Source organism: Uranotaenia lowii, chromosome 2, assembly GCF_029784155.1.
Source record: "Uranotaenia lowii strain MFRU-FL chromosome 2, ASM2978415v1, whole genome shotgun sequence".
NCBI lineage: Eukaryota > Metazoa > Arthropoda > Insecta > Diptera > Culicidae > Uranotaenia > Uranotaenia lowii.
Genome location: NC_073692.1, coordinates 304,919,394 through 304,933,449, shown reverse-complemented (window position 1 = coordinate 304,933,449; position 14,056 = coordinate 304,919,394). Strand labels below are relative to the sequence as shown.

The 14,056-nt window shown below is 33.2% G+C and overlaps 1 protein-coding gene across 3 annotated transcripts in view; it reads left to right on the top strand.

Annotated features, from left to right (window-relative positions):
• Positions 1–14,056, top strand: part of LOC129744484 (Ig-like and fibronectin type-III domain-containing protein 1) — a 707,683-nt gene that overhangs the window by 222,787 nt on the left and 470,840 nt on the right. For all 3 annotated transcript variants that reach the window (XM_055737013.1, XM_055737011.1, XM_055737012.1), the window contains exon 4: positions 12,949–13,004. The gene's annotated coding sequence lies outside the window, so the exon portion shown is untranslated. The remainder of the gene's footprint in view (positions 1–12,948; positions 13,005–14,056) is intronic.

Below are 14,056 nucleotides of genomic sequence, written 5' to 3'. Positions count from 1 at the left end.
TTCTAAGCCAACGTTCATGAGATCGAATCCCGGTCGTGACATAACCTGGCATACATAGTATGATGAAGGTTGGCGGTTTTAGCATTAGTGAAGTGCTAGTCGGGTATACCTTGGAATTGTACGCCTCACTGATATGCAGCGCACATGCATGTGGATGGATCTTTTCAAGGGACATTAGATTGCACTTGGAGATCCTACCTAGTTATGTGTATGCTCGTAGTGCTATCGGTAAACAACTGCAGTGCACTCTCTCCCCAACAGGAAAAAAAACTGTCAAATTAGATTTAGAAAAAAAAACAATTTCGTATTTGTTCACGTGGACATCCGGGAGGGGAGTAGGGGTTTGCCAAATGTCCACGCTTGTCCACGGAGGAGGAGGAGGGGGTCAAAATCTATTTTTTTTTGTCCTCAAGCTTCCTTCAAGATAATCAAAAATTTTGAATTTGATAGAAGGTTAAACCAAATTTAGTTCGGCACAAAAACAACATTTTAGACTTTTTATCACTCTACAGTTTTGCGTAACGGCACTATTGCAGATCCAGCCGGCATGCGGTCGATTTTCTCTCACGGTCCTGATTTTTCGCGTTTCCAGTGGTTTTGCCAAGATAAGTTTTTTTCCTCGATTTATTGTGTAAAGTATCAACTTAAAGTGAAAAAACGCGGATTAAACGACACTTTTTCAGAACATTGGTGGCTTTTGAAAGAAGTGCATAAATGAAGATTATGGCATTTGACAATTTTTTGTTTAGCATGCAATGCGAGAAACGTGTTGATTGCTTATTTTGCTATGAAGGGAAAGTTTAAGTGTTTCTTTGGGTTTATGTGTTATGTTAGTGAAATAAACAAAACGGAATTCATTCATGATTCTATTGAATGTGTTTATTGGATATTTTAAAGAGTATGTCAAACCTACAAATTCAGGGATAAAATCTGATTGCAATGCAATTGCAATGCAACAATTATGCATAGGGTTATTTTGGGCAAAAACTGTGCGACTAGATGGAATCCACAAAAAGTTCTGTTGACGAAGACGTCTCGCTGGAGCATGAATGTGGATGCTTTGTAGCAGTAGAGGACAGTCAATATTGTTCATCAACAAATCAAAAACAAACATTCTTTGGATGTATATTCGTCTGCGTCGCAGGGTCTCAAGACTTATTAGATTGCATCTTTCGGCATACGGTGGCAGTCGAACGGCATCATTCCACGGCAGTCGACGGAGTGCAAATCGTAGGAACTTCTTTTGTACCCTTTCTAATCTTTCAGTGTGTACTGTTTGATGCGGCGCCCAAACTACCACTGCGTATTCCAGGACGCTGGATATTTAGTAAATTTGTTTACTATTGGAATTTACTTAAATGAAAATTGTGTGCCACGTATGGATTGCTTGAGGGTAAAATCAGAACCCTTTGCGAGTCAGTCATGCATGTGGACTTTCACAATTATTCCGCAAAATCTTTTGGAAGAGTTGATTCCAAAAGATTTTGTGCTGGTACTATTTTTTTCTCTGTTCTTCCAATATTTATTTTCAAGAGCGAGTAAAGGCGCTATATCCAAGGTCGATGACCAGAGATGATGGTGCACAATAATCCGAAACATGTAGTTTGATTCAACTTTTAAAATTGCAATCTATCTATTGATTCATTCTATACTGTAATGTTTTGGATTTTTGTGCAGAAAAACCTCATTTCCGCCCACAGAAGGACGAACTCACATGGGCCACCATCAAGGAAGGAGCACTGTAAATTTTAGCAACTGTGCTTGCAACGTGAAAACATTTTAAAATCATGGAAACCTATGGTACTGTTGTCCACGTTTCTTCCTCCCTGTGTTCCAGTTGTCTCTGCGTCCAATACTGCACAGTGGGCCCGGCCGAGTGAAGTTGAGTAGTAAATGTACTTTTACTACTCACCGGGATGCTGACAAGATCTGGCTGTGTATGTATCATAAGCATAAGCATGAGCAAGTATGGCACTATTCCAGATCCAGCCGTAACAGAGTATAAATTTTGAGGGACCTATAAGGGTATATACGGACGATAGTATTGACGAAAAATTGTCCCCAGCCATAACCTAAAATTTTGATTTGCTGGCGGCCTCACCAGTGATGTTAGGTGCTTTACCAAAATCAATGTTTGCAAGTTTTAAACTAATTATTATATTTCTGAATTGATTAAATGTTTTAATTATCAAAGCTAAACGTTTGAATTCATTGGCGTCCCTAAATGGATGAAAATAATCTATCTTTTGCTAATGAGTTTTCAAGGTGAATTCAAATTATTGAAATATATGTTCATGTACTGCTTGGTAGATTAAAAAGGAGTAGTTTCTGTGAGGAACGGATAAGTCATAATGTATGATTAGCTGTTTATACCGCGATGTTTACATTTCGATCATCCCTTGTTACATCAAAATAAGGAGGCATCCCTTCTTAGGTTTGCCCTCGCTCGCACATACAACTTCCCAGTCGTCAGTCGGAATATCATCACCGTCGCAAGAGTTAGCATTCACGGAAAGTATAGTTTACGTTTAAGTCAGTTTCGGTCGTAGACATCCGGCAATCGGAGATTTCCCGTAGAGTCAGAATCCGGTATTTTACAGTTTCTAACTTCTAAATGAATTCAAAACCATTCGCTGTTACAAACAAGTGAATTAATGAATGTTGACTTTGAAAATAATCGCTTACATACTCTGATCATTTTAAACATATCCACATAATTCGCTTCATCGTTAAAGTGTGCGATACAGTTAGTTGTTATTTCGTTCAGATAAATGATGCATTTAATTTCACATTCGAATAGGAATCTACGGGAAAGTTCCAAATTCTCAGTACTCATGAAAGGTTTTTCAATAACAATGCAATTAAAATATTATCATTTTCCAAATATCAATGCAATTGGCACCCCTGAACACCCAATAAAATCAAAACACGAACATCTCTGTATCGCTTTTCGACAGGGCGAATTTGTCGATATAAATACCGGAAAATTTCGTTTATCGTGCGCCCTTCTCAAAAATCGCTTCTGTTCTCTCATGGTTTGAGGTTATGGCTGAGGCCTCCTGCTAAGGTGGTGTTCGTGTAGAACTGTCAATATATCCTAATGGTGTTCGTGTAGAACTGTCAATATATCCTAATAGAAGTGCTGTGCAAGGAAAACGATCGGATTTGGAGGGAGTTTTCTTAGTATATTTAGCCATTCATCGTGTCAATCGTTATGAAACACCGACTGAATTGCAGCTTCACTAGATCATCAGCCTCCTCAATTACTAAACATCAAATTTTAAAATTTATTCGCCTTGATTATGTCTGTAACATCCAGGTGAGACTTTTAAACTAAAAGTTTAAGGCTGGAAATCTGCTAGTTGCTTGCTAAAGAGTTCGTGTTGCTGTCCATTACGAAATTAAAAAAAAAATCCGCGCTTCCCGGTCCAAATAATTTGAACACGATTTAAACACCGTATTTTTTTGACTGAGCTTCTTCACCGTATAGAAATGAAGTCGGTCCTGTTAATTAGTCAAATAGATGAACCAGTCAGAACATCTTTTTATTCACTTCCCCTATTGAAATTTTCGAATTGCGCTTGGAAAAAAATCTCACGTTTCATAACTTCATGGAATCAATCATCTTCACTTTTATTAAAATTATTGCTCATTGTTAAATCCTCTAAGACTTCTTCAACGTAAACGGTAGAGCAAATGTCAAAAATATTTTATTTATATTTCTAATCAACTTTTCTTTAAACGCGAAGCTTTAATACGTTAAGTTTTGGGAAGTAACTTTTATAGCTTTGATTCACGAAAAAGTTGAGCCAATAATCTGCATTAAGAAATGGGTGAAAAGAATATTTTTTATATTACGGCTCCCCTTCCACTTACTTAGGATAATCAATTGGATACACTGACTTGGCAAGTAGAAACTTTCAAAATAAAATATCATTCATGCAGTCCTTATTCACCTGTATGTAAATTGATTTTGATGAAAAGTCAAGTTTTACAAAGGTTTCAAGATCAAAAAAATTTTTTTTTTAAATAAACACTTCCTTAAGAAGTTTTGACGTAAATTTGTTCACTTTCGGTAGTTTTTATTTGGGTTTGGAAAAGGTACAATCACAACATTCAATACACGTTTCACCATATTCTGGTTGCAAGTTTTCATTTAATTCAAAAAAAAGATTATAACAATCTAAATTCTTTGATTTATGTAAGATATATTAACGACAATAAAATTTTTAGAAACCTATGAAAAAACGAAAAATCAAATGACGTTATTACTAGTGGCAAAACCTCAAGATTATTTTTATCATGATGAAACTTAATGTTTAACCTTAGAGAATCGGGAATTCATTAGATCATGCGGTCAACATGTGGAAAAAAATGGAAATTGAGTGGCCAAAATATTATGATTGAAACACGCGGCAAAACAAGTTTTTTTTTCTGAGGATGGCTGAAATTCAGTAAGCCGAAACGTAAAAAACAGCAGTTAGATTTATCGTCGTAAATCACCGAAAAATATCAATTAAAGAAAACCACAAATTTCAATTGGGAAAATCGGAAATTTGAAATCGTTCTTGTGGAAAATCGTATGAGAGTCAGTGTTCGTGAGTGCTTTAAGTTTGATGGCTATATACTACGAGATTCTGACGAAGTTTACACTTAACAAAAAAAAAGTTAGATCTTAATGATGGTTGAATTATGGCTTTACTTAAATACTTGGATTTTTTCATTAAAGCGAATTTCAGCACAGGAAATCTCTGGAAAGCACAGGAAACTACTTCTGATTGAGTTGCGCTTTTTACACTTAATATTATTAATATAGACATTCAAAATCAATAGTTCTGAAACTTGTTTTTATTTGATCTTAAATCAGAATTTGCAAATTACCATAAGGTATGTTTTCTATAATCTTTCATCTTGGTTCATGTTGCAAATTTATGACTTTTGTTACTTTTATCAAATCCTAAATAGTCATGCAAATAGAATAATACTGCTAGAATAGCTAAGCTCTGAAACCTTGATTGAAGAAACTGTATTGATTTTACTTTATTTTTAAAACTAAAAATTATTTTCAAGTGAATAATTTTAAAATGGTAATTTTTGTAACAAAATCACATAACTCAGATATCAAACAATTAAGTTTGCATTTTAACAAAACTGTTAAATAAATTTGCAAATATTTGAATTACAAGCTTCCTCTTAAGGAAGTGAATCAGGCGTTGGATTGGAAGGACGTGAAAAAATTTTCTTCTCGTTTCAAAATTATAAATTGTTATTCTCATTTTCGATATGAAATTGAATGTGAAGTGCTAATAGTCTCAGCAGTTCATATTTCATAAGTTGCAGTCTGAAAATCTTAAACATTAAAGAACTGCGGTACAAAAACATTTTTTTCAAGGATTACTTTCAAGAATGTCACTTTTCATGAAAGGAGGGTCCCCATACAAAATTATCTCTTCACATCTATATATATAAAAATGAATTTCTGTCTGTCTGTCTGTCTGTCTGTCTGTCTGTTCCCTATAAACTCGGAAACTACTGAACCGATTTGCGTGAAACTTGGCAGGTGGGGGTATTGGAGGCAGGAAAAGGTTCCTATTGTGGTTTGAGACCCCTCCCCTGTTTTCGAGGGGCCTCCCAAACAAAAGACAATTTTTCGCATAACTCTAGAACCCATTAAGCAAATGGTATCATATTTGGCATGGGGTGGTATTTGGGAACGAGGAATATTTCTATGAATATTTGGTACCCCTCCCTCCTTTCAGTGGCGTGATAGGAAGGGGGGAAGGGGGCTACCTTACAATTTTTCATATAACTCGAGAACTAATCAAGACATTTCAAAAATATTTCAATGATTATTTGAGACCCCTCCCTCTTTCCAGTAGGGAGATATAAAGGGGGGGGGGCTCTTTTATAGTTTTCAACATAACTAAGAAAGTAATTAAGCAAATGGAACCAAACTTGGCATGGGCGGGTATTTGGGAATGTGACATGTTCTAATGATTGTTTGAGACCCCTTCCTTCTTACAGCGGGTAGGAAGGAAAGAAGGAGGGGAGTTTCATACAATTTTTACTGCATAACTCAAGAACTAAAACAGCAAATGGAACCAAATTTGGCATGGAACGATATTTGGGTACGAGAAATGCTTCTATGAATATTTGGTTTCCCTCACTCTTTCGAAGAGGTGGATGAAAAGGGGGAGGCGGAGCTGGATCTGGACTGGAGAGCTGATCAAGCAAATTGAACCATATATGACATGTGAGTGTATTTGGATACGAGAAATGTTTCTATTATAAATTGAAGCCGTTCCTTTTAAGCGGTAAGATATAAAGGAAGAAGGGGGGGGGGTTTCCATTTTTTTCCATAACTCGAGAATCAATCGAGCAAATGAAAACAAATTTGGCATCAAATAGTATTTGAGTACGAAAAATACTTTTATGAATATTAAGTTATCACCCCTCTATTGAAAGAAGAAAACGGAAAGGGGGATGGTACTCCCTTTCAAGTTTATACAAAACTCAAAAATTTACTACGTAAATAAAACCAAATTTGGCATGGCATGGAATATAGGAAGGGAAGAGGGAAGCTTACATTTAACTTTTATTTTACAAAATCCGAGAAATGGACAATACTTAACATGGAAAATCATTTTGGTATGACTCTATGATTATTTGACACATCATCCTCCTTTTAATGAGAAGGTACATGGGAGGAGGGAGGTGAGCCCAATACAATTTTGTTAGCATATGTTCTCAATTTATGCTTACGAAGCCAACAAATGGAAACAAATATGGCATGGAAAGGTACTTGGTTACGAGATATGTTTCTACGATTGTTATAGACTCTTATGGTTTACAGTGTAGAGAGGGAAAAAGGGGCTACATACAAGTTTTGTTGTAAAGCTTAAATACTTATCAACCAATGGAACTATATTTGATATAAGAGGATTTTTGGGAACGAAAAAAATATTTATTAAAGATTACAATCTCCATTCAGCAGGGAGTGAAGAGAAGGACAGGGGGGGGGCTCTCTAATCAGTTTTTTAGCATAAATCCAGAACAGATCAAGCAAAAACAACCATACTTTATAAGTTAGATGATTTACGAACGATTAATTTGGGACCCTTCTTTTTTAGGGCGAAACTTAAGGAAACAGATGAAAATTAGCAGATCTTTAAAACAAATTTATACATCAAGATTCAGAATATAAGTTATGGTTTGTGTTGCAATTTGAAACTCCAGCTGAAGCTCTCATTTTATAGTGGTTGCTTATTAATTTCGTCATAATTTGATTTAAAATAATAACAAAAACAATAAAAATTTGAATGATTTCTGAAAATATCATTTGATTCTGAAAGGTGTAGCAAAGCACACCGGGTCAGCAAGTACTATAATGTAACACGAATTTTGCTTGAAACTAAATCTTTTCAACATAAAACATAATCAAACTTTACAGTTTAAAAATATGTTGAAATATTGGAAGTCATAGAAAATTTTTCAATAAAAAAAAAATAAATTTTTCAAAAAAGAACAATAAAGTGTGATAAAAACAGTTAAAGAACCTGAAATATTAGCCAAAAAATGGCAGATTTTTTGTTCTGGGTGTTATATCAGAGTGATGAGTGCTATTAGCATAGAGAAAATGCTGGTTTATAAATTATGAAATCAGTTAATTTTGCTATTGATCTGTTATAAAATAAAATAAATAATATTTGTATGTCAAGCAATAAAACTTTTTTTTTTAAACTTTTCTCAATTCAATGCGACAGACACGTTTTTCACATTAATTTTAAATTTTGAATCAACTCATTATCGCATTGTTTAAATTGAACGATAACTTTAAGAATTTTCAATAAAAATAACTTTAACTTTTGTCAATGGACATTGCCAGTCAGCAAACGAATTGCTATGCTTGCTCAAATATACATGTAAATTCATAACTTGTACAAAAATGTTAAAAAATCGAAAAATTATTCGTAATCGGAGTTTATCAAGCGAAACAAGAATAATCTAAACAGTATCAATCTTGAACATTGGATTCGAAAAACTGAATATTTATCGAAAAGCGGACAAAATTGTCAAAATTGTCAAAATTGTCAAAATTGTCAAAATTGTCAAAATTGTTAAAATTGTCAAAATTGTCAAGATTGTCAAAATTGTCAAAATTGTCAAAATTGTCAAAATTGTCAAAATTGTCAAAATTGTCAAAATTGTCAAAATTGCAAACGTGTTAAATTGTAGAAAAAATTCACCATTATTTTTATATTTAGAGCTTTTTTCTGAGTCAGATTTGCGAAAGTCACGCTCATGTTGAAATCATCTCCAATTTCAGGGTAAAGGTCGAACAAGGGAAGGCTCTTTCAACTGTCACTGAATTAAACAACCAATTAGTGCAATTAATGTACCAGCTTAGCTGTCATCATTCTCATAATGAGATGTAGCAGAGAGTGACCACTTTTAGTTCCATTCACGCGACCGTTCATAAGCCTTCGAGTTACATGAATCTTGCTTGACCACGTGCTTTGGGAAATAGGTGGTTGGATCTGAACTGAGACCTAGTAGTCGCTACGTGACATGTTTGGTCAACTAGTCGACAAATTGGCAACAGTTGATGTTAGTGGAATCCTGCAAAAGTTGTCCGAGGCCGAAGCGAAGTGACAAACTATGTAAGGGTCGCGAAATTGGAGACGTGCCGGCGTCTAGCAATTCGAAAAAGGAAATTGGCTGGTGAAGATTTGGGGCTGAGCTGTGAATTTGATCAAGTTGGTTCTATCAACCTGTTCGAGACATTGACACTGAATTATTGGAATTCTTGACCGAGTGATGTTGTGAGTTGACTTCTTGGTTCGGAAAAATCTTTAGGTGGTGATATCAAAATATAGATTTAAATAAAATTTGTTTTGAAATTTAAGTCCATTTTTTAAGTGCTTCAGATAACGTCATGATTTAAGAAAAATTTTCAATGGCACTTGCAGAATTGAAAAAGTTTGGTGATTAAACTAACGAGATCAAGTTTAACAATAAAATGCTGCTCCACCCACAAGTGGAAACCATTTCCGATTCAGTGAACGGTGAATCAAACCCCATAAAAACTGCTACTAAGTGGAAGAGTGTGGCTAAAATGAAATAAAACTCGGTAGCCTCCATTTTCACCTACAACATCTCACTCACCACCATTCTTCGGCTATAACTCAAACTGAAAAGTGGCTGAAATTTCTCTCGCTCATAAACCACACATCACTAACTAACAGATACACTCAAAATTGAGAGGAATGTTATAAGATAACAGGAAAAAAATATTGTTTTTTAATGAAACATTTTTGTTTACCAAATTTATACACTGTATGTAAATTACTTTTGAAAAATTTCTTGAAAATGTATTTTTCTTCATGTTTAAAAAGCCAAAAATTAAAAAAAATTAAAACAGGAAACTCGAATCAGGATCTGGATCATTTATTTTGTGGTTTATTTTTTCATCCACTCTGGTCGAAAGGCAACAAATTTCCTGCCCGATTGTTTTGGTCAGGTCCTTCGTTCATCGATTTCCTCGGATTGCAGGCTTCTGAAGTTCGGAATCCTGGGCCACAGAAAGCGAAAATATCCTTCAAACAAAAGCCACTTCAGACCAGCCAAAATCGACAGAACTCTAAAAAAACGTGGTCACACTCCCACCCAATCTCCCTCAACCTTCCTTTTTTCCTGTTTTGACCAACAACCCAAATTCATATTTAATAGAGAGAAATAAAACCGAATCGAAAATTTATTAACTCACTGGCTAGCTCGCTCTTTCACTCTCGGTTGCCCCTCGAGGGAGCCAATTTTAGTTTGGAAAAATTCGAACCATTTTTTGGCACGTTACCATCACCAGAAGAGCTTTTGCTGGCTAGCTAGTTGAATTTGGGAATGGTGTGAAGTCTGGCGTCTGATTTTTGGTCCGATTGGCCCTACCGGGAATTGGAAATGATGCCTCTCAGTCGCTTCAAACATTGTTTTTCGTTTTTAAAGTGATGCCGGCGTTTTGGTTCTACTTTGAAACTCAGACCACTTTGGATTTGGACTTAATGTCAAAATTGTCCAAATTTGGTGGATGAAGCATAAATTTTATGTAAAATATTTAAATTGATCAACTTTTTTTATACTTTTTACAATTTTGACAATTTGAACAATTTTGACAATTTTGACAATTTTGACAATTTTGACAATTTGAACAATTTTGCCAATTTTTGACAATTTTGACAATTTTGACAATTTTGAAAATTTTGACGATTTTGACAATTTTGACAATTTTGACAATTTGGACAATTTTGACAATTTTGACAATTTTGACAATTTTGACAATTTTGACAATTTTGACAATTTTGACAATTTTGACAATTTTGACAATTTTGACAATTTTACCAATTTCGCAAATTTTGCCAATGTTGACAACTTTACTAATTTTGACAATTTCGACAATTTTGACAATTTTGCCAATTTCGCAAATTTTGCCAATGTTGACAACTTTACCAATTTTGACAATTTCGACAATTTTGACAATTTCGACAATTTTGACAATTTTGACAATTTTGACAATTTTGACAATTTTGACAATTTTGACAATTTTGACAATTTTGACAATTTTGACAATTTTGACAATTTTGACAATTTTGACAATTTTGACAATTTTGACAATTTTGACAATTTTGACAATTTTGACAATTTTGACAATTTTGACAATTTTGACAATTTTGACAATTTTGACAATTTTGACAATTTTGACAATTTTGACAATTTTGACAATTTTGACAATTTTGACAATTTTGACAATTTTGACAATTTTGACAATTTTGACAATTTTGACAATTTTGACAATTTTGACAATTTTGACATTTTTGATAATTTTGACAATTTTGACAATTTTGGCAATTTTGAAAATTTTGAAAATTTTGACAATTTTGACAATTTTGACAATTTTGACAATTTTGACAATTTTGACAATTTTGACAATTTTGACAATTTTGACAATTTTGACAATTTTGGCAATTTTGACAATTTTGACAATTTTGACAATTTTGACAATTTTGACAATTTTGACAATTTTGACAGTTTTGACTATTTTGACAATTTTAACAAATTTTGACAATTTTGACAATTTTGCAAATTTTGCCAGTTTTAACAATTAATTTTGCCAATTTTGCTAATTTTGCAATTTTGCCAAATTTGCCAGTTTTGCCAATTCTGAAATTTTTGACAATTTTGACAATTTTGACAATTTTGACAATTTTAACAATTTTGACAATTTTGACAATTTTGACAATTTTGACAATTTTGACAATTTTGACAATTTTGACAATTTTGACAATTTTGACAATTTTGACAATTTTGACAATTTTGACAATTTTGACAATTTTGATGATTTGACAATTTTGACAATTTTGACAATTTTGACAATTTTGACAATTTTGACAATTTTGACAATTTTGACAATTTTGACAATTTTGACAATTTTGACAATTTTGACAATTTTGACAATTTTGACAATTTTGACAATTTTGACAATTTTGACAATTTTGACAATTTTGACAATTTTGACAATTTTGACAATTTTGACAATTTTGACAATTTTGACAATTTTGACAATTTTGACAATTTTGACAATTTTGACAATTTTGACAATTTTGACAATTTCGACAATTTTGACAATTTTGACAATTTTGACAATTTTGACAATTTTGACAATTTTAACAATTTTGACAATTTTGACAATTTTGACAATTTTGACAATTTTGACAATTTCGACAATTTTGACAATTTTGACAATTTTGACAATTTTGACAATTTTGACAATTTTGACAATTTTGACAATTTTGACAATTATGACAATTTTGACAATTTTGACAATTTTGACAATTTTGACAATTTTGACAATTTTGACAATTTTGACAATTTTGACAATTTTGACAATTTTGACAATTTTGACAATTTTGACAATTTTGACAATTTTGACAATTTTGACAATTTTGACAATTTTGACAATTTTGACAATTTTGACAATTTTGACAATTTTGACAATTTTGACAATTTTGACAATTTTGACAATTTTGACAATTTTGACAATTTTGACAATTTTGACAATTTTGACAATTTTGACAATTTTAACAATTTTGACAATTTTGACAATTTTGACAATTTTGATAATTTTGGTAACTTGATGATATCTCTTCAAGTAGGAAAATTTTCAAATTATTTCCACTTTGTTAGTTTTTTTTTTAAGTATTAAATATCGTTTACAAATTTCCACTTATTTTCTTTGAGTAGGAACTAGAGCACTGTGAAACTCTTCGCACCAAAAGCCTCCTTCAGCTGACAGGTTTTAATTTGCCTCAAATTAGTCAGCATGTTCTTAACCCGGTTTGCGGTTTTTAATGTCAAGAATAAAAGATCGTGCGCGGTCGCCCATACATAGTTGAATACCTGCCTTATAGTTGAATGAAGTTGACACAAAGCTAGTGCCAAAGCTGGTCATAAGTTGACCACATAAGTTGTTGCCGGTTTATGTTGAGACTAGTGATTCGGCTTAAGGATTGATTGACGTCGTTGTTGCGAAGAGCAAAAACAAAACAAACTCAATGGGATGCCGATGACTTGTTAGGGGAGAGACAAGATGAAAAAACCGGCAGCAAACTAATCGATCAGCTGTGAGTGATTGTCCTAGAAAAATATTCACTGACATCGATGGTGATGAATAGCAAAGCATTCCATATATGTAAGAATAATGACGAAATATGATTAAATGTAGGTGACATTTTTTTCTAGCACAATAGCATTTTTTTTATATGTTAATGTATTCTATAATATAAAGATTAAATCGAATTTAAAATATTTTTCAATCAAAAGTCATGCCTAGAACACTTTCCCCACCGAAAATTCTCAAACCTCTATTAACATGATTTTCCCATTTGTTTCTATTTCCAGATACTGTCTTATAGGTGGTAACAGGACAAATTTTCACAACGGCGGCCAGTATTGAGGTAAGACTCCGTAAAACTTCGCTCCCCCCCAAACTCAATTTGCCCTCTCGAAAATTTCATTTATAATTCAATTTCCTCGGACTTGACCGGCATAGACACAAAGTGACAAGCTGCCATCGGAAAGACACAGAGTGAAATTACACAAGGCTTCGGGGCGGACATATTTGCAGGACATGGGGCTATTTTCGATTCGTTGGCAAGTTTGAAATTTGCAAAGCTAAATCGCCTGTTGCCGCACTTTGCGGTGCCAATTGGACCATCGGACAGTCTCCGCCGGAAATCCGGAACCGGGTGATTTTGTGGTCTTTTGAACCGTGCGTAGGGGGAAAATTGTACTGCTTTTAATCCATACTCAATAATAAAGTGAAGTTCAATTAAACGAGTAAATTTAATATTAAAATTGAAAATTTCTTATTTCTTAACTTATAGAGTTAAGGGAATTGATTAGTTAAAAACGATTTTCAAAAAGGATAAGGTAATTAAAAGTTCAAAGTAAAAATAAAAAAGTTAAAAAGTTTATATGAAATCTTATAACGGGGTGTCATTGAATATCCTTTTGGAGTGCGCCCTGGGTACGATTAATATAATGAAGATTGAAAAAAACGTTAAGTATTTTTTTTTATATTTTACTCTAAAAGAGAAGATAACAGTTTGAATCATTTGAGTATGCAAATTAGATCCGACAACTCTTACAGGGCCACCGACCGTGGCCTAAAGAATAGCGTTCAAGTCTTCTAAGCCAGAGGCTGTGAGATCGATTCTCGGTCTTTCTGTGGTCTGATGTTTTTAGCATTTGTGAGATGCCCTTGATGATATCCTTGAAAGATGCACGCCTCAATGTTAAGTAAATCAGATCTCTTCAAAGAAACATGAAGTTCACTGGGACCCTTTATTTTTGGTTAGTTTTTAAGGTATTAAAATTTCAAAAATTTTAAAACATGAAAATAACATGCTAAATTTAAAAAAAACTATTTATTTTAAACGGCCTTATAAATTTTTATAAAAATTTGAGGCTTTTTGAACAAATTATTGCATGAGCATATTAAAAAAAA